Source organism: Hyla sarda, unplaced genomic scaffold (genome assembly GCF_029499605.1).
Source record: "Hyla sarda isolate aHylSar1 unplaced genomic scaffold, aHylSar1.hap1 scaffold_480, whole genome shotgun sequence".
In the NCBI taxonomy this organism is placed as follows: domain Eukaryota; kingdom Metazoa; phylum Chordata; class Amphibia; order Anura; family Hylidae; genus Hyla; species Hyla sarda.
The window spans coordinates 219,839-240,492 of NW_026610492.1; the positions used below are offsets into that span (position 1 = coordinate 219,839).

At 46.2% G+C, this 20,654-nt stretch overlaps 6 non-coding genes and 3 pseudogenes across 6 annotated transcripts; all 9 read left to right on the forward strand.

The window, feature by feature from the left end:
* The first annotated feature begins 368 nt into the window (after window positions 1-368).
* On the forward strand, window positions 369-559 carry LOC130336537 (U2 spliceosomal RNA). Its single transcript, XR_008877959.1, has one exon. It is a non-coding gene; the product is annotated as a U2 spliceosomal RNA (small nuclear RNA).
* Window positions 560-2,645: 2,086 nt separating this feature from the next.
* On the forward strand, window positions 2,646-2,836 carry LOC130336538 (U2 spliceosomal RNA). The gene has a single exon (XR_008877960.1). It is a non-coding gene; the product is annotated as a U2 spliceosomal RNA (small nuclear RNA).
* Window positions 2,837-4,929: 2,093 nt separating this feature from the next.
* Window positions 4,930-5,147, forward strand: LOC130336566 (U2 spliceosomal RNA; annotated as a pseudogene).
* Window positions 5,148-10,540: 5,393 nt separating this feature from the next.
* On the forward strand, window positions 10,541-10,731 carry LOC130336540 (U2 spliceosomal RNA). Its single transcript, XR_008877961.1, has one exon. It is a non-coding gene; the product is annotated as a U2 spliceosomal RNA (small nuclear RNA).
* Window positions 10,732-12,818: 2,087 nt separating this feature from the next.
* Window positions 12,819-12,931, forward strand: LOC130336563 (U2 spliceosomal RNA; annotated as a pseudogene).
* A 25-nt stretch (window positions 12,932-12,956) lies between these two features.
* LOC130336560 (U2 spliceosomal RNA) lies at window positions 12,957-13,125 on the forward strand (annotated as a pseudogene).
* Window positions 13,126-15,216: 2,091 nt separating this feature from the next.
* On the forward strand, window positions 15,217-15,407 carry LOC130336541 (U2 spliceosomal RNA). The gene has a single exon (XR_008877962.1). It is a non-coding gene; the product is annotated as a U2 spliceosomal RNA (small nuclear RNA).
* Window positions 15,408-17,493: 2,086 nt separating this feature from the next.
* Window positions 17,494-17,684, forward strand: LOC130336542 (U2 spliceosomal RNA). Its single transcript, XR_008877963.1, has one exon. It is a non-coding gene; the product is annotated as a U2 spliceosomal RNA (small nuclear RNA).
* Window positions 17,685-19,771: 2,087 nt separating this feature from the next.
* On the forward strand, window positions 19,772-19,962 carry LOC130336543 (U2 spliceosomal RNA). Its single transcript, XR_008877964.1, has one exon. It is a non-coding gene; the product is annotated as a U2 spliceosomal RNA (small nuclear RNA).
* Window positions 19,963-20,654: the final 692 nt, after the last annotated feature.

Here is a 20,654-nt window from a genome sequence, read left to right on the forward strand (position 1 = left end):
GTGTTGGTTTGATACCGTTTGGGGACAGCCAAGGAGGCATCTGCAGGCAACAAAGGTAGGTGTGTGCTTGTGTGTGTGTTTCCTATGCAGATCCTAAGCCCAGTGTCACATGCAAGTAGGAGGAGTAAGAAGGGTTCCTGGCAAATCCGGGTTATGGATTGCATTTAAAAAGGCCCCGTGGGAGTGCAATGGGCCCCTGTCTTGCTGCTTAGCAATAATGGTATGGGTTTAGGTTCTGCTGTGTGTACTGGTGGTTGACTGCCCCCCAGCCCAGAGTGTGCATGGAAAATTGTCTGGCAGCCTCCCTGACAGCAAGCAGTGATAGTGCCCATGAAGGGGACCTTGTTGGGCCCGCCCCTTTCACGGTTATCGCTTCTCGGCCTTTTGGCTAAGATCAAGTGTAGTATCTGTTCTTATCAGTTTAATATCTGATACGTCCCCTATCTGGGGACCATATATTAAATGGATTTTTGAGAACGGGGGCCGATTTCGAAGCTTGCTTCCGTCGCCCTATGCATTGACCCGATATGGCAGTATCTTCGGGTACAGTGCACCACCCCCTTACAGGGTTAAAAAGAAAGATTCCTACTTTCATTGCTACCTGCTTGCTGGCTAGCCAGCTAGCCAGCCCTGTGGGCCTTGCTGCTGCTGCTGCTGCAGCCAAAAAACAAAAGGTGGTGCTGCTGCTGCTTCTGCTGCTTCTGCTTGTGTCTGGCCGCTGTTGGAGCGTCCAGGCACAGGACTTCTGCTGCTGCTGACTAAATGGCCTCCTTAATTGGATCATTTGAGTAGCCAGCACACCTGTGCAGGTAGGGCATGACATGATAGGCAGCTGCCTTGATAGCGGGTGGGTGCTGAATGTTCCTAATTGACAAAATAAGATTAATGCTTATGAAGAAATATAAAATCTCATCCCTTCCCCAATATCGCGCCACACCCCTACCCCTTAATTCCCTGGTTGAACTTGATGGACATATGTCTTTTTTCGACCGTACTAACTATGTAACTATGTAACATAACATGGGGGGGTCTCCTGGCTGTTCACACAGGTGTGTCATTGCTGTACATTGACCATGCATTGCTTCTGTGGTATTGCAAAGGCAAAGACAAATGCTTCCAGCCATCCATTGCACTAATGGATTGGTCATCAGCTGGCTGTCTATGTCCCGCATCAATATAGACCAAAGTACAGAGGGTTAGGCTATGCTATAGTGCACCTACCTGATGCATCAGAAGGTGCGAGGCCCTTGCTAAATTCTGTGCACAGACTTTGAGATCTATGCTTTAGACTGTATCTAAACCTGCTCCAACATGGACTGACATTCTGGCCTACTTTCAGCCGATGCGACTTGTCTGTCGCTGAACAGTCGCTTTTTATGTATTCAGCACCTATGTATAATGTTGTAAAAATGCTCTAGAAGCTAAAGTCGCAGAAATGTCACACATATTTGGCCTGCAACTTTCTGTGCGACAAATTCAGACAGGAAAAATCAGTATAAATCCTTAGAAAATTATCCCCCAGTGTCTCCATCTGCTGGCGGTATTGAATAAGCATTGCTGCACTGATGGGGTATGCATTAGACGAAAAAAAAGAAGAAAAAGAAGAATAATACGCCCAGAAAAGAGGCGAAAAGGAGAAAAACGTAAAAAAACGTGAAAAAAAAGTAAGAGGAAGAGAAGGGAAAAAAAGGTGGAAATGGGTTTAAAAGTGATTTCGGCGGAGAATATATATATATATATATATATATATATATATATATATATATATATATACGCGCACACACACACATATATATAAACGTATTCTCCGTTGAGATATTGCAGCCGCTGCTGTGTCCAGGCCCAGGAGCCTTAGCACTGTGCTGTGATGTCACTCAATACCACTGACATCACTAGGTGTAAACAACATCTCTCCTTTGCTGTGTATGTGACTATGGAGCTGTTTGGTGATGTCGTCTATTATGGCCTTCATAGAAGCAACAGGAGATTGTTGCATCCATCTAGAACCCTCAGAACTACAGTGCTATGATGTCACTCACTTCCACAGGCCTTGCAGAGTGTAAACAACAACAACCCAGCTTTGTCGTGTATGTAACCATAGGGATTGTGATGTCACCTAGAACCTTCACAGCAGCGACAGCTTTATGAGGAGCATCAGCACTGCTCTGCCTGAGCAGAACCATCACCGCCATAGGTTGTCAAATAACCCGGATTTAACCCACACAGGTAAGTCCAATGGGGTGCAGGCATGTCCTCTATGCTTACAGCTTCCCGTGGGTGTTGGTTTGATACCGTTTGGGGACAGCCAAGGAGGCATCTGCAGGCAACAAAGGTAGGTGTGTGCTTGTGTGTGTGTTTCCTATGCAGATCCTAAGCCCAGTGTCACATGCAAGTAGGAGGAGTAAGAAGGGTTCCTGGCAAATCCGGGTTATGGATTGCATTTAAAAAGGCCCCGTGGGAGTGCAATGGGCCCCTGTCTTGCTGCTTAGCAATAATGGTATGGGTTTAGGTTCTGCTGTGTGTACTGGTGGTTGACTGCCCCCCAGCCCAGAGTGTGCATGGAAAATTGTCTGGCAGCCTCCCTGACAGCAAGCAGTGATAGTGCCCATGAAGGGGACCTTGTTGGGCCCGCCCCTTTCACGGTTATCGCTTCTCGGCCTTTTGGCTAAGATCAAGTGTAGTATCTGTTCTTATCAGTTTAATATCTGATACGTCCCCTATCTGGGGACCATATATTAAATGGATTTTTGAGAACGGGGGCCGATTTCGAAGCTTGCTTCCGTCGCCCTATGCATTGACCCGATATGGCAGTATCTTCGGGTACAGTGCACCACCCCCTTACAGGGTTAAAAAGAAAGATTCCTACTTTCATTGCTACCTGCTTGCTGGCTAGCCAGCTAGCCAGCCCTGTGGGCCTTGCTGCTGCTGCTGCTGCTGCTGCAGCCAAAAAACAAAAGGTGGTGCTGCTGCTGCTTCTGCTGCTTCTGCTTGTGTCTGGCCGCTGTTGGAGCGTCCAGGCACAGGACTTCTGCTGCTGCTGACTAAATGGCCTCCTTAATTGGATCATTTGAGTAGCCAGCACACCTGTGCAGGTAGGGCATGACATGATAGGCAGCTGCCTTGATAGCGGGTGGGTGCTGAATGTTCCTAATTGACAAAATAAGATTAATGCTTATGAAGAAATATAAAATCTCATCCCTTCCCCAATATCGCGCCACACCCCTACCCCTTAATTCCCTGGTTGAACTTGATGGACATATGTCTTTTTTCGACCGTACTAACTATGTAACTATGTAACATAACATGGGGGGGTCTCCTGGCTGTTCACACAGGTGTGTCATTGCTGTACATTGACCATGCATTGCTTCTGTGGTATTGCAAAGGCAAAGACAAATGCTTCCAGCCATCCATTGCACTAATGGATTGGTCATCAGCTGGCTGTCTATGTCCCGCATCAATATAGACCAAAGTACAGAGGGTTAGGCTATGCTATAGTGCACCTACCTGATGCATCAGAAGGTGCGAGGCCCTTGCTAAATTCTGTGCACAGACTTTGAGATCTATGCTTTAGACTGTATCTAAACCTGCTCCAACATGGACTGACATTCTGGCCTACTTTCAGCCGATGCGACTTGTCTGTCGCTGAACAGTCGCTTTTTATGTATTCAGCACCTATGTATAATGTTGTAAAAATGCTCTAGAAGCTAAAGTCGCAGAAATGTCACACATATTTGGCCTGCAACTTTCTGTGCGACAAATTCAGACAGGAAAAATCAGTATAAATCCTTAGAAAATTATCCCCCAGTGTCTCCATCTGCTGGCGGTATTGAATAAGCATTGCTGCACTGATGGGGTATGCATTAGACGAAAAAAAAGAAGAAAAAGAAGAATAATACGCCCAGAAAAGAGGCGAAAAGGAGAAAAACGTAAAAAAACGTGAAAAAAAAGTAAGAGGAAGAGAAGGGAAAAAAAGGTGGAAATGGGTTTAAAAGTGATTTCGGCGGAGAAATATATATATATATATATATATATATATATATATATATATATATATATACGCGCACACACACACATATATATAAACGTATTCTCCGTTGAGATATTGCAGCCGCTGCTGTGTCCAGGCCCAGGAGCCTTAGCACTGTGCTGTGATGTCACTCAATACCACTGACATCACTAGGTGTAAACAACATCTCTCCTTTGCTGTGTATGTGACTATGGAGCTGTTTGGTGATGTCGTCTATTATGGCCTTCATAGAAGCAACAGGAGATTGTTGCATCCATCTAGAACCCTCAGAACTACAGTGCTATGATGTCACTCACTTCCACAGGCCTTGCAGAGTGTAAACAACAACAACCCAGCTTTGTCGTGTATGTAACCATAGGGATTGTGATGTCACCTAGAACCTTCACAGCAGCGACAGCTTTATGAGGAGCATCAGCACTGCTCTGCCTGAGCAGAACCATCACCGCCATAGGTTGTCAAATAACCCGGATTTAACCCACACAGGTAAGTCCAATGGGGTGCAGGCATGTCCTCTATGCTTACAGCTTCCCGTGGGTGTTGGTTTGATACCGTTTGGGGACAGCCAAGGAGGCATCTGCAGGCAACAAAGGTAGGTGTGTGCTTGTGTGTGTGTTTCCTATGCAGATCCTAAGCCCAGTGTCACATGCAAGTAGGAGGAGTAAGAAGGGTTCCTGGCAAATCCGGGTTATGGATTGCATTTAAAAAGGCCCCGTGGGAGTGCAATGGGCCCCTGTCTTGCTGCTTAGCAATAATGGTATGGGTTTAGGTTCTGCTGTGTGTACTGGTGGTTGACTGCCCCCCAGCCCAGAGTGTGCATGGAAAATTGTCTGGCAGCCTCCCTGACAGCAAGCAGTGATAGTGCCCATGAAGGGGACCTTGTTGGGCCCGCCCCTTTCACGGTTATCGCTTCTCGGCCTTTTGGCTAAGATCAAGTGTAGTATCTGCATTTGGTCTGGTCGGAAGGTGTCTGTGGTACCCCGCTTCTCGGCCTTGGGGGATTGTCTCTCCTTACGGAGGGACTTCACCCCCTTGCTGCTATTGGGGAGCGGGCTTAGTCCACAGACAACGGGTTGCGATCCCCCTGTCTCTGGGACCTTGTGTCTCAGAAGGCATTTTCGGTACGTTGAGCGTTACCTGTAGCTTCGGAAGCACCTAGGGTACCCCCGACCTCTGCCTTGGGTAAGGGTTCCGCTTTTATAGCGGGATTCCGAGCCCCTGCTGCTATTGGGGAAGGGGCTTAGTCCCTGGGTGTGGAAGATGCCGTTCTCCTGGGCTTTCCCCTCTGGGGAAATGTCGATGCGAAATACCATCCGCATAGAGGTGTCGGAGAGCCATCGTCAGTTGAAGAACCTCCGCTTCATTGCGGAGGTGATTCTTCTTGACTACTTCCGCCTCAATAGGGAGGACATCCTGTGTCTAAATGACCAGGAAAGCCGTGGCCTGTACACCGTCACCTTCACGGCCACGGCGTGTTGCGATAACATCTATGCAACCTTGTCTGGTGCGGACCAGAGGGACGATCGACTCGACGGTCTTTCGTTCCAGTTCCTCTATGGTGAGGAACATATACCGTTGGTGGTGGCTATGCACAGCCCTCATGTGACCACGGAGGATATAGCCACTTTTCTTCGGCGATACTGCGAAGAGGTGCGATTCGCAAACAAAATCTTGAACTCCGTGCGGTTCTGGAACGGCAAGAGGAAGTTCTGGGTCAAGCTCCGTAAGGATCCCGGTGGTATTGGGGGTCTTTGCCATCCGCCCCCAAATTTTGCCATCGGGAGAGTTCGGGGCTTCCTGTTCTATCCTCAAATGCCTATGTATTGCCGAAATTGCTTGAGGTTTGGCCACACCCAGGAGACCTGCGGCACGGAGCGTGTGATTCGCTGCAATAGGTGTGGCCAAGAAGGTCACATAGCCTCAAGATGTAGCCATACGATAAGGTGCAACCTCTGCGGAGAGGAAAATCACGATTTTAATTCCTGTCCCCATAAAGCAAAAACTACGATGGGTGGGTCAAGGCTGGGCCCACCCAAAGAGGGGACAGGACAAAAGACGTCCTTTTTTAAGATGCCCAAACCCCAGATGGCAGGTACTGATGGGTCCAGGCCCAAGACCTCTGGTGCTCCATCGGGGGGCCCACCGGTGGTAGTGCTAGGGGGAGGCCATGGGGATTCCACGAAGCCCGGGCGGGTGATCGAGTTTACTGCCCGGGAAATTGAAAGACGTCGATCGACTTCCTACCTGGCTCAAGAGCCCGCCGAAACTTCTGAAGGGGGCTCACCTGTGGCGGGTGGCAGCCGACGGGCCTCGGTGGGGGCAAAGGTGGACCCAAAATTACAGCATAAGCCAGGTACTGGCTTGGCCCAGGGTCGCCCTGCTCCGGACGAAGAGGCCCCGGTGAAAGCCCGCCGGAAGGGGAGCCAGGTGGCCAGGTCTGAGCCCGGTCCTGTTACTCCGCCTATACAGGACAGGGCCAAGAAGACAAGTGGCGCCAAACCAGGGTTTGCTGCCCCGCCAGCAGTGGACCCGGTGGGTAAAACTGGCCATCGTCGATCGATGGGGAAGTTGGAGCAACAGTCCTCAGCAACGCTTGCTGGGGAACAAGCGATGAAAACTTCCCAAGGTAGCGGCAAAGGTTCCGGAAAAGAGGCCTCACAGGCCCCTGTGCAGCAGTTCCAGTCGTCAAATGATGAAAGAAGACGCAGATCCATCAGCCGGGGGCCAGAGATTACATCAAGTGAGAGCAACACAGAGGATATGGACAGCAGTGTGACATTTAAAAGACAAAGAGAAGAAGAAGAGGAAGACATTCAAAGGAAAGCGGCGTGCCGTAGTTCGGACGAGAGCGAGCTCAGGGTCGGGGCATCATCGATCTCAAGCTCCGACCCTCAGAACATCAAGGAGCTGATGACCCCGCAGGCGGGGGATGACGGTACGCAGCTTATTATTGACTTTGATTCTCCAAGCACGGACTCTCCATAAACTATGCCTATCCCTGTAAAAATTGCCTCACTCAATGTGAGGTCCTTAAAGAGCCCTGATCGCAGGGCTGCTTTATTTTCTTATCTAGAGACATGTGACTTTGACCTTTGCCTGCTACAAGAATGTGGAATCCCTAGTAAAATGGACTATAAAGACTTAAAAGAAGACTGGAAGCTGGGCCCATCCATATGGTCCGGTGCAAATGACTGTCGTTCTGTGGGTGTTGGGCTGCTCTGCCGAGGCCAGTCCTTTTCTATTCATACAGTAACTGAGATTGTGCCTGGCAGAGCTCTTTTAATTCATCTATATTTTAATGGACTTTTAATTCGTGTTTTAAATGTGTATGCCCCTCCTGATAAACAGGAGCGGGCAGAACTATTTGAAATTTTACCACTGTTTTGTGTTGGGTCTTCCCCCCTGCTGGTGGGAGGTGATTTTAACTGCATACGTGATGGGGAACACCGGCAGGGTGGGGATATTAATCGTAAAGACCGCACTTCTTACCTGCTTAAAAATTTTATTGATGATTTTAATTTGAAAGATTGCTGGAAGGATCTCTTGCCGGAGGACCCGGGCGCCACATGGTCCAATGGAAGAGTGAGCTCCAGAATCGATTTTATTTTTTCCTCTAGAGCTTTTAAACCCCTGAAATGCACGCTCGAGCAGAATATCTTCTCTGATCATAAGCTCCTCTTGGTGGGCCTGGAGCTAGAGGGGGAGCAAAAAGCAAAAAGGGGCCTCTGGAGATTAAACACCACACTCCTAGAGGACCCTGAGATAAAAGAGGAGTTTGTGCGGACCTACCAGTGCTGGCAATCACAAAGAAAACCCCACGAGCCTATGCTGCACTGGTGGGAGGGCACCAAATCTAAAATCAGATTTTTTTTTATCAAAGCAGGTAAGAAGAAGGCAAAAATGGAAAAACAGTGGTTTTATGTTCTTAACATGCGTTTAAATGTACTTTTTAAATTGAAAGAAGCTGGTATGGATGTAGAAAATGATATTTTAAACCTTAAAACTGAAATAAAACATGCCATAGAAAAGAAAGGGAAACAAATCATTTTTAACTCACATGTGCAGCACCTGGAGGAGGGCGAGAAATGTTCCCGTTTCTTTTTTAAAAAAGTGATGAATAGGAGGGATATCATCCAGAACCTTGAGGTTGAATCCACTCCAAAAGGCATGTTAGATGCAGTTTTTAACTTCTACCAGCTTCTTTTTAATAAGAAAGATCTTAATCCATCCTTTTTAGAACATGTTCTTAATTCCCTTGATTTTAAGCTAGATGTTTTAGACCAGGAGGTTTTATCCCGTGATCTTAACTTAGATGAACTTTTATTTGTTTTTAAAAGTTTTTCTAGTGGGAAGGCCCCTGGGGAAGATGGTTTACCCATCGAATTTTATTTAGCTTTTTGGGATATTTTAAAGGATGATATGGTTTTATTGTATAAAGAAACTTTTATTGTTAATGAACTTCCCCCTTCCTGGAGGAGGGGGATTGTATCATTACTTTTTAAAAAAGGTGAAAAGGATATGCTAAAAAATTGGCGCCCCATCACACTTTTAAATGTCGATTATAAAGTTTTAGCCAAGTTATTAGCTGTCCGTTTTAAACCTTTTATTCATAAATTAGTTCACCCAAATCAGGTTTGTGGGGTACCTGGAAGGTCTATAGCTGAATCCCTAAATATTTTAAGAGATGTTTTATGGTATTTTAAGGATAGAAATCAAACTGTAGCAATTTTATCCTTAGACTTTGAAAAAGCCTTTGATAGGGTCTCCCATGAATACCTGTTTTTAGTTCTTAAAAAGATGGCAGTGCCTGAAACGATTTTAAGCCGAATCATGCTTTTATACCGATCCTGTTTTAGTCAAGTCTCTGTTAATGGCTTTTTAACCAGCGGTGTTCCTCTTTTATCAGGTGTCAAACAGGGCTGCCCCCTGTCCCCACTCCTTTTTATTTGCGCAATCGAACCACTGATGGCCCTCCTCAGAAAAGACCGGGTAGTAAGAGGCGTACCGATACCTGGTGGAGGAGGGACCCATCTAAAGGTGTTGGGGTACATGGATGATGTCACCATACTGTGCCCGGACTCTCCATCCATGAGGGGGGCATTGAGGAACACCAGCTATTTCTGCGAGGTCTCTGGTTTTAAGCTAAACACAGATAAATGTGACTGTTTTTATATTGGCTCCTGGGATTCATCCATCACCCCAGGAGTCACAATGCAACAGGATCAAATTAAAGTTTTAGGTATTGTTTTTAACCAGGTCAATGATGGGAGCCCTAACTGGGATTCAGCTATAGCTAAGATGGAGAAGAAGATTTTAATGTGGAATCTTAGAAACCTTACCATGGAGGGGAAGATTTTAATAATAAAGATGGTTTTACTCCCTATTATGCTATACATTGCCATGGTATTTCCTCCATCTATTTTATACATTAAAAAAGTAACTAGAATTGTTTTTACTTTTTTATGGGGTTCAAAAATGGAGAAATTAAAGCGTGATTTTATGTACAAAAGTAGAGATAATGGCGGGAAAGATGTTCCTAACCTTTTTACTTTCTTTTACATAAAGTATTTCTGTTTCTGTTTTAAGATTATTAAATCCAATGGCATTTTTAGCTGCTTTTTAAGGTACGCTGCGGGCATGGTTTTTAAAAGATGGTTGCGCATCCCTCTGAACGCTCCGGTGCTTCTGTGTCCCCCAAAACATTATGTGGTGTTGGAAAAGACAGTCAGGCTCCTAGGTCTCCAAGATTTGGAGCCTGACATACTGGGGGACCAGAGAAAGGTATCAAAGGTCCTCAGGCGGAGTGAGGTTACCCTGGCAGTGTCCAATTTCACACAGGCAAGATCCAAAAAGGTATGGCGGAACGTGTACGGGAAGTTTCTGGCGAATGTACACAGGGATCTTGCCTGGGCAATCGTCCACCAGTGCCTCCCTACTCGTGAGTTCCAGCACAGGCGAGGACTGGTGGCGAGAGCCAAGTGCCCGAGAGATGGCTGCGGAGTGGACGAAACGGTGCTGCACATATTTTGGAACTGCCCTTTTGCACGGGAGCTTTGGAGGAAGGTAGGCCCACTTTTGAAGTGGGCCTGCGGCCTAAAAGATTTTAATCACGAATGTGTCTTTTACGGTCTTTTTAACTGCCCCAATTTTAAACAGCAGATGATCTGCTGGATGATTATTAATTGTTTTAAAAATGCCATCTGGAAAGTTAGGAACATCTTACTTTTTAAACATGATTTTATTGATGTTAAAAACTGTATAAAGCTGGCCCTGAGTGAGATGTACATCTATTACCTAAGAGACAAGAAACAGTTGGGGGCCAGCGAGGCAGCATCCATGTGGTGTCTGCCTCTATGGAACGAAATAACAGTATAATCAGTTTTTATGACATTTGTATAATGTTTTATCCTGCCATTTTTATTTTTTCTCCTTTTATTACTGGTTTTATTATTTGTATTTTAAAACTTTTGTGAACCTTTTTTTTGTGACCTTGTTGGGCCCGCCCCTTTCACGGTTATCGCTTCTCGGCCTTTTGGCTAAGATCAAGTGTAGTATCTGTTCTTATCAGTTTAATATCTGATACGTCCCCTATCTGGGGACCATATATTAAATGGATTTTTGAGAACGGGGGCCGATTTCGAAGCTTGCTTCCGTCGCCCTATGCATTGACCCGATATGGCAGTATCTTCGGGTACAGTGCACCACCCCCTTACAGGGTTAAAAAGAAAGATTCCTACTTTCATTGCTACCTGCTTGCTGGCTAGCCAGCTAGCCAGCCCTGTGGGCCTTGCTGCTGCTGCTGCTGCTGCTGCAGCCAAAAAACAAAAGGTGGTGCTGCTGCTGCTTCTGCTGCTTCTGCTTGTGTCTGGCCGCTGTTGGAGCGTCCAGGCACAGGACTTCTGCTGCTGCTGACTAAATGGCCTCCTTAATTGGATCATTTGAGTAGCCAGCACACCTGTGCAGGTAGGGCATGACATGATAGGCAGCTGCCTTGATAGCGGGTGGGTGCTGAATGTTCCTAATTGACAAAATAAGATTAATGCTTATGAAGAAATATAAAATCTCATCCCTTCCCCAATATCGCGCCACACCCCTACCCCTTAATTCCCTGGTTGAACTTGATGGACATATGTCTTTTTTCGACCGTACTAACTATGTAACTATGTAACATAACATGGGGGGGTCTCCTGGCTGTTCACACAGGTGTGTCATTGCTGTACATTGACCATGCATTGCTTCTGTGGTATTGCAAAGGCAAAGACAAATGCTTCCAGCCATCCATTGCACTAATGGATTGGTCATCAGCTGGCTGTCTATGTCCCGCATCAATATAGACCAAAGTACAGAGGGTTAGGCTATGCTATAGTGCACCTACCTGATGCATCAGAAGGTGCGAGGCCCTTGCTAAATTCTGTGCACAGACTTTGAGATCTATGCTTTAGACTGTATCTAAACCTGCTCCAACATGGACTGACATTCTGGCCTACTTTCAGCCGATGCGACTTGTCTGTCGCTGAACAGTCGCTTTTTATGTATTCAGCACCTATGTATAATGTTGTAAAAATGCTCTAGAAGCTAAAGTCGCAGAAATGTCACACATATTTGGCCTGCAACTTTCTGTGCGACAAATTCAGACAGGAAAAATCAGTATAAATCCTTAGAAAATTATCCCCCAGTGTCTCCATCTGCTGGCGGTATTGAATAAGCATTGCTGCACTGATGGGGTATGCATTAGACGAAAAAAAAGAAGAAAAAGAAGAATAATACGCCCAGAAAAGAGGCGAAAAGGAGAAAAACGTAAAAAAACGTGAAAAAAAAGTAAGAGGAAGAGAAGGGAAAAAAAGGTGGAAATGGGTTTAAAAGTGATTTCGGCGGAGAAATATATATATATATATATATATATATATATATATATATATATACGCGCACACACACACATATATATAAACGTATTCTCCGTTGAGATATTGCAGCCGCTGCTGTGTCCAGGCCCAGGAGCCTTAGCACTGTGCTGTGATGTCACTCAATACCACTGACATCACTAGGTGTAAACAACATCTCTCCTTTGCTGTGTATGTGACTATGGAGCTGTTTGGTGATGTCGTCTATTATGGCCTTCATAGAAGCAACAGGAGATTGTTGCATCCATCTAGAACCCTCAGAACTACAGTGCTATGATGTCACTCACTTCCACAGGCCTTGCAGAGTGTAAACAACAACAACCCAGCTTTGTCGTGTATGTAACCATAGGGATTGTGATGTCACCTAGAACCTTCACAGCAGCGACAGCTTTATGAGGAGCATCAGCACTGCTCTGCCTGAGCAGAACCATCACCGCCATAGGTTGTCAAATAACCCGGATTTAACCCACACAGGTAAGTCCAATGGGGTGCAGGCATGTCCTCTATGCTTACAGCTTCCCGTGGGTGTTGGTTTGATACCGTTTGGGGACAGCCAAGGAGGCATCTGCAGGCAACAAAGGTAGGTGTGTGCTTGTGTGTGTGTTTCCTATGCAGATCCTAAGCCCAGTGTCACATGCAAGTAGGAGGAGTAAGAAGGGTTCCTGGCAAATCCGGGTTATGGATTGCATTTAAAAAGGCCCCGTGGGAGTGCAATGGGCCCCTGTCTTGCTGCTTAGCAATAATGGTATGGGTTTAGGTTCTGCTGTGTGTACTGGTGGTTGACTGCCCCCCAGCCCAGAGTGTGCATGGAAAATTGTCTGGCAGCCTCCCTGACAGCAAGCAGTGATAGTGCCCATGAAGGGGACCTTGTTGGGCCCGCCCCTTTCACGGTTATCGCTTCTCGGCCTTTTGGCTAAGATCAAGTGTAGTATCTGTTCTTATCAGATGAATGTAGTAGTATCAAGTGTAGTATCTGTTCTTATTGGGTGAATCGAAAGCACGTTCCTCGGCTTTAAAAAAAAAAAAAAAAAAAAAAAAAAAAAAAAATCTGTTCTTATCAGTTTAATATCTGATACGTCCCCTATCTGGGGACCATATATTAAATGGATTTTTGAGAACGGGGGCCGATTTCGAAGCTTGCTTCCGTCGCCCTATGCATTGACCCGATATGGCAGTATCTTCGGGTACAGTGCACCACCCCCTTACAGGGTTAAAAAGAAAGATTCCTACTTTCATTGCTACCTGCTTGCTGGCTAGCCAGCTAGCCAGCCCTGTGGGCCTTGCTGCTGCTGCTGCTGCTGCTGCAGCCAAAAAACAAAAGGTGGTGCTGCTGCTGCTTCTGCTGCTTCTGCTTGTGTCTGGCCGCTGTTGGAGCGTCCAGGCACAGGACTTCTGCTGCTGCTGACTAAATGGCCTCCTTAATTGGATCATTTGAGTAGCCAGCACACCTGTGCAGGTAGGGCATGACATGATAGGCAGCTGCCTTGATAGCGGGTGGGTGCTGAATGTTCCTAATTGACAAAATAAGATTAATGCTTATGAAGAAATATAAAATCTCATCCCTTCCCCAATATCGCGCCACACCCCTACCCCTTAATTCCCTGGTTGAACTTGATGGACATATGTCTTTTTTCGACCGTACTAACTATGTAACTATGTAACATAACATGGGGGGGTCTCCTGGCTGTTCACACAGGTGTGTCATTGCTGTACATTGACCATGCATTGCTTCTGTGGTATTGCAAAGGCAAAGACAAATGCTTCCAGCCATCCATTGCACTAATGGATTGGTCATCAGCTGGCTGTCTATGTCCCGCATCAATATAGACCAAAGTACAGAGGGTTAGGCTATGCTATAGTGCACCTACCTGATGCATCAGAAGGTGCGAGGCCCTTGCTAAATTCTGTGCACAGACTTTGAGATCTATGCTTTAGACTGTATCTAAACCTGCTCCAACATGGACTGACATTCTGGCCTACTTTCAGCCGATGCGACTTGTCTGTCGCTGAACAGTCGCTTTTTATGTATTCAGCACCTATGTATAATGTTGTAAAAATGCTCTAGAAGCTAAAGTCGCAGAAATGTCACACATATTTGGCCTGCAACTTTCTGTGCGACAAATTCAGACAGGAAAAATCAGTATAAATCCTTAGAAAATTATCCCCCAGTGTCTCCATCTGCTGGCGGTATTGAATAAGCATTGCTGCACTGATGGGGTATGCATTAGACGAAAAAAAAGAAGAAAAAGAAGAATAATACGCCCAGAAAAGAGGCGAAAAGGAGAAAAACGTAAAAAAACGTGAAAAAAAAGTAAGAGGAAGAGAAGGGAAAAAAAGGTGGAAATGGGTTTAAAAGTGATTTCGGCGGAGAAATATATATATATATATATATATATATATATATATATATATATATATACGCGCACACACACACATATATATAAACGTATTCTCCGTTGAGATATTGCAGCCGCTGCTGTGTCCAGGCCCAGGAGCCTTAGCACTGTGCTGTGATGTCACTCAATACCACTGACATCACTAGGTGTAAACAACATCTCTCCTTTGCTGTGTATGTGACTATGGAGCTGTTTGGTGATGTCGTCTATTATGGCCTTCATAGAAGCAACAGGAGATTGTTGCATCCATCTAGAACCCTCAGAACTACAGTGCTATGATGTCACTCACTTCCACAGGCCTTGCAGAGTGTAAACAACAACAACCCAGCTTTGTCGTGTATGTAACCATAGGGATTGTGATGTCACCTAGAACCTTCACAGCAGCGACAGCTTTATGAGGAGCATCAGCACTGCTCTGCCTGAGCAGAACCATCACCGCCATAGGTTGTCAAATAACCCGGATTTAACCCACACAGGTAAGTCCAATGGGGTGCAGGCATGTCCTCTATGCTTACAGCTTCCCGTGGGTGTTGGTTTGATACCGTTTGGGGACAGCCAAGGAGGCATCTGCAGGCAACAAAGGTAGGTGTGTGCTTGTGTGTGTGTTTCCTATGCAGATCCTAAGCCCAGTGTCACATGCAAGTAGGAGGAGTAAGAAGGGTTCCTGGCAAATCCGGGTTATGGATTGCATTTAAAAAGGCCCCGTGGGAGTGCAATGGGCCCCTGTCTTGCTGCTTAGCAATAATGGTATGGGTTTAGGTTCTGCTGTGTGTACTGGTGGTTGACTGCCCCCCAGCCCAGAGTGTGCATGGAAAATTGTCTGGCAGCCTCCCTGACAGCAAGCAGTGATAGTGCCCATGAAGGGGACCTTGTTGGGCCCGCCCCTTTCACGGTTATCGCTTCTCGGCCTTTTGGCTAAGATCAAGTGTAGTATCTGTTCTTATCAGTTTAATATCTGATACGTCCCCTATCTGGGGACCATATATTAAATGGATTTTTGAGAACGGGGGCCGATTTCGAAGCTTGCTTCCGTCGCCCTATGCATTGACCCGATATGGCAGTATCTTCGGGTACAGTGCACCACCCCCTTACAGGGTTAAAAAGAAAGATTCCTACTTTCATTGCTACCTGCTTGCTGGCTAGCCAGCTAGCCAGCCCTGTGGGCCTTGCTGCTGCTGCTGCTGCTGCTGCAGCCAAAAAACAAAAGGTGGTGCTGCTGCTGCTTCTGCTGCTTCTGCTTGTGTCTGGCCGCTGTTGGAGCGTCCAGGCACAGGACTTCTGCTGCTGCTGACTAAATGGCCTCCTTAATTGGATCATTTGAGTAGCCAGCACACCTGTGCAGGTAGGGCATGACATGATAGGCAGCTGCCTTGATAGCGGGTGGGTGCTGAATGTTCCTAATTGACAAAATAAGATTAATGCTTATGAAGAAATATAAAATCTCATCCCTTCCCCAATATCGCGCCACACCCCTACCCCTTAATTCCCTGGTTGAACTTGATGGACATATGTCTTTTTTCGACCGTACTAACTATGTAACTATGTAACATAACATGGGGGGGTCTCCTGGCTGTTCACACAGGTGTGTCATTGCTGTACATTGACCATGCATTGCTTCTGTGGTATTGCAAAGGCAAAGACAAATGCTTCCAGCCATCCATTGCACTAATGGATTGGTCATCAGCTGGCTGTCTATGTCCCGCATCAATATAGACCAAAGTACAGAGGGTTAGGCTATGCTATAGTGCACCTACCTGATGCATCAGAAGGTGCGAGGCCCTTGCTAAATTCTGTGCACAGACTTTGAGATCTATGCTTTAGACTGTATCTAAACCTGCTCCAACATGGACTGACATTCTGGCCTACTTTCAGCCGATGCGACTTGTCTGTCGCTGAACAGTCGCTTTTTATGTATTCAGCACCTATGTATAATGTTGTAAAAATGCTCTAGAAGCTAAAGTCGCAGAAATGTCACACATATTTGGCCTGCAACTTTCTGTGCGACAAATTCAGACAGGAAAAATCAGTATAAATCCTTAGAAAATTATCCCCCAGTGTCTCCATCTGCTGGCGGTATTGAATAAGCATTGCTGCACTGATGGGGTATGCATTAGACGAAAAAAAAGAAGAAAAAGAAGAATAATACGCCCAGAAAAGAGGCGAAAAGGAGAAAAACGTAAAAAAACGTGAAAAAAAAGTAAGAGGAAGAGAAGGGAAAAAAAGGTGGAAATGGGTTTAAAAGTGATTTCGGCGGAGAATATATATATATATATATATATATATATATATATATATATATACGCGCACACACACACATATATATAAACGTATTCTCCGTTGAGATATTGCAGCCGCTGCTGTGTCCAGGCCCAGGAGCCTTAGCACTGTGCTGTGATGTCACTCAATACCACTGACATCACTAGGTGTAAACAACATCTCTCCTTTGCTGTGTATGTGACTATGGAGCTGTTTGGTGATGTCGTCTATTATGGCCTTCATAGAAGCAACAGGAGATTGTTGCATCCATCTAGAACCCTCAGAACTACAGTGCTATGATGTCACTCACTTCCACAGGCCTTGCAGAGTGTAAACAACAACAACCCAGCTTTGTCGTGTATGTAACCATAGGGATTGTGATGTCACCTAGAACCTTCACAGCAGCGACAGCTTTATGAGGAGCATCAGCACTGCTCTGCCTGAGCAGAACCATCACCGCCATAGGTTGTCAAATAACCCGGATTTAACCCACACAGGTAAGTCCAATGGGGTGCAGGCATGTCCTCTATGCTTACAGCTTCCCGTGGGTGTTGGTTTGATACCGTTTGGGGACAGCCAAGGAGGCATCTGCAGGCAACAAAGGTAGGTGTGTGCTTGTGTGTGTGTTTCCTATGCAGATCCTAAGCCCAGTGTCACATGCAAGTAGGAGGAGTAAGAAGGGTTCCTGGCAAATCCGGGTTATGGATTGCATTTAAAAAGGCCCCGTGGGAGTGCAATGGGCCCCTGTCTTGCTGCTTAGCAATAATGGTATGGGTTTAGGTTCTGCTGTGTGTACTGGTGGTTGACTGCCCCCCAGCCCAGAGTGTGCATGGAAAATTGTCTGGCAGCCTCCCTGACAGCAAGCAGTGATAGTGCCCATGAAGGGGACCTTGTTGGGCCCGCCCCTTTCACGGTTATCGCTTCTCGGCCTTTTGGCTAAGATCAAGTGTAGTATCTGTTCTTATCAGTTTAATATCTGATACGTCCCCTATCTGGGGACCATATATTAAATGGATTTTTGAGAACGGGGGCCGATTTCGAAGCTTGCTTCCGTCGCCCTATGCATTGACCCGATATGGCAGTATCTTCGGGTACAGTGCACCACCCCCTTACAGGGTTAAAAAGAAAGATTCCTACTTTCATTGCTACCTGCTTGCTGGCTAGCCAGCTAGCCAGCCCTGTGGGCCTTGCTGCTGCTGCTGCTGCTGCTGCAGCCAAAAAACAAAAGGTGGTGCTGCTGCTGCTTCTGCTGCTTCTGCTTGTGTCTGGCCGCTGTTGGAGCGTCCAGGCACAGGACTTCTGCTGCTGCTGACTAAATGGCCTCCTTAATTGGATCATTTGAGTAGCCAGCACACCTGTGCAGGTAGGGCATGACATGATAGGCAGCTGCCTTGATAGCGGGTGGGTGCTGAATGTTCCTAATTGACAAAATAAGATTAATGCTTATGAAGAAATATAAAATCTCATCCCTTCCCCAATATCGCGCCACACCCCTACCCCTTAATTCCCTGGTTGAACTTGATGGACATATGTCTTTTTTCGACCGTACTAACTATGTAACTATGTAACATAACATGGGGGGGTCTCCTGGCTGTTCACACAGGTGTGTCATTGCTGTACATTGACCATGCATTGCTTCTGTGGTATTGCAAAGGCAAAGACAAATGCTTCCAGCCATCCATTGCACTAATGGATTGGTCATCAGCTGGCTGTCTATGTCCCGCATCAATATAGACCAAAGTACAGAGGGTTAGGCTATGCTATAGTGCACCTACCTGATGCATCAGAAGGTGCGAGGCCCTTGCTAAATTCTGTGCACAGACTTTGAGATCTATGCTTTAGACTGTATCTAAACCTGCTCCAACATGGACTGACATTCTGGCCTACTTTCAGCCGATGCGACTTGTCTGTCGCTGAACAGTCGCTTTTTATGTATTCAGCACCTATGTATAATGTTGTAAAAATGCTCTAGAAGCTAAAGTCGCAGAAATGTCACACATATTTGGCCTGCAACTTTCTGTGCGACAAATTCAGACAGGAAAAATCAGTATAAATCCTTAGAAAATTATCCCCCAGTGTCTCCATCTGCTGGCGGTATTGAATAAGCATTGCTGCACTGATGGGGTATGCATTAGACGAAAAAAAAGAAGAAAAAGAAGAATAATACGCCCAGAAAAGAGGCGAAAAGGAGAAAAACGTAAAAAAACGTGAAAAAAAAGTAAGAGGAAGAGAAGGGAAAAAAAGGTGGAAATGGGTTTAAAAGTGATTTCGGCGGAGAAATATATATATATATATATATATATATATATATATATATATATACGCGCACACACACACATATATATAAACGTATTCTCCGTTGAGATATTGCAGCCGCTGCTGTGTCCAGGCCCAGGAGCCTTAGCACTGTGCTGTGATGTCACTCAATACCACTGACATCACTAGGTGTAAACAACATCTCTCCTTTGCTGTGTATGTGACTATGGAGCTGTTTGGTGATGTCGTCTATTATGGCCTTCATAGAAGCAACAGGAGATTGTTGCATCCATCTAGAACCCTCAGAACTACAGTGCTATGATGTCACTCACTTCCACAGGCCTTGCAGAGTGTAAACAACAACAACCCAGCTTTGTCGTGTATGTAACCATAGGGATTGTGATGTCACCTAGAACCTTCACAGCAGCGACAGCTTTATGAGGAGCATCAGCACTGCTCTGCCTGAGCAGAACCATCACCGCCATAGGTTGTCAAATAACCCGGATTTAACCCACACAGGTAAGTCCAATGGGGTGCAGGCATGTCCTCTATGCTTACAGCTTCCCGTGGGTGTTGGTTTGATACCGTTTGGGGACAGCCAAGGAGGCATCTGCAGGCAACAAAGGTAGGTGTGTGCTTGTGTGTGTGTTTCCTATGCAGATCCTAAGCCCAGTGTCACATGCAAGTAGGAGGAGTAAGAAGGGTTCCTGGCAAATCCGGGTTATGGATTGCATTTAAAAAGGCCCCGTGGGAGTGCAATGGGCCCCTGTCTTGCTGCTTAGCAATAATGGTATGGGTTTAGGTTCTGCTGTGTGTACTGGTGGTTGACTGCCCCCCAGCCCAGAGTGTGCATGGAAAATTGTCTGGCAGCCTCCCTGACAGCAAGCAGTGATAGTGCCCATGAAGGGGACCTTGTTGGGCCCGCCCCTTTCACGGTTATCGCTTCTCGGCCTTTTGGCTAAGATCAAGTGTAGTATCTGTTCTTATCAGTTTAATATCTGATACGTCCCCTATCTGGGGACCATATATTAAATGGATTTTTGAGAACGGGGGCCGATTTCGAAGCTTGCTTCCGTCGCCCTATGCATTGACCCGATATGGCAGTATCTTCGGGTACAGTGCACCACCCCCTTACAGGGTTAAAAAGAAAGATTCCTACTTTCATTGCTACCTGCTTGCTGGCTAGCCAGCTAGCCAGCCCTGTGGGCCTTGCTGCTGCTGCTGCTGCTGCTGCAGCCAAAAAACAAAAGGTGGTGCTGCTGCTGCTTCTGCTGCTTCTGCTTGTGTCTGGCCGCTGTTGGAGCGTCCAGGCACAGGACTTCTGCTGCTGCTGACTAAATGGCCTCCTTAATTGGATCATTTGAGTAGCCAGCACACCTGTGCAGGTAGGGCATGACATGATAGGCAGCTGCCTTGATAGCGGGTGGGTGCTGAATGTTCCTAATTGACAAAATAAGATTAATGCTTATGAAGAAATATAAAATCTCATCCCTTCCCCAATATCGCGCCACACCCCTACCCCTTAATTCCCTGGTTGAACTTGATGGACATATGTCTTTTTTCGACCGTACTAACTATGTAACTATGTAACATAACATGGGGGGGTCTCCTGGCTGTTCACACAGGTGTGTCATTGCTGTACATTGACCATGCATTGCTTCTGTGGTATTGCAAAGGCAAAGACAAATGCTTCCAGCCATCCATTGCACTAATGGATTGGTCATCAGCTGGCTGTCTATGTCCCGCATCAATATAGACCAAAGTACAGAGGGTTAGGCTATGCTATAGTGCACCTACCTGATGCATCAGAAGGTGCGAGGC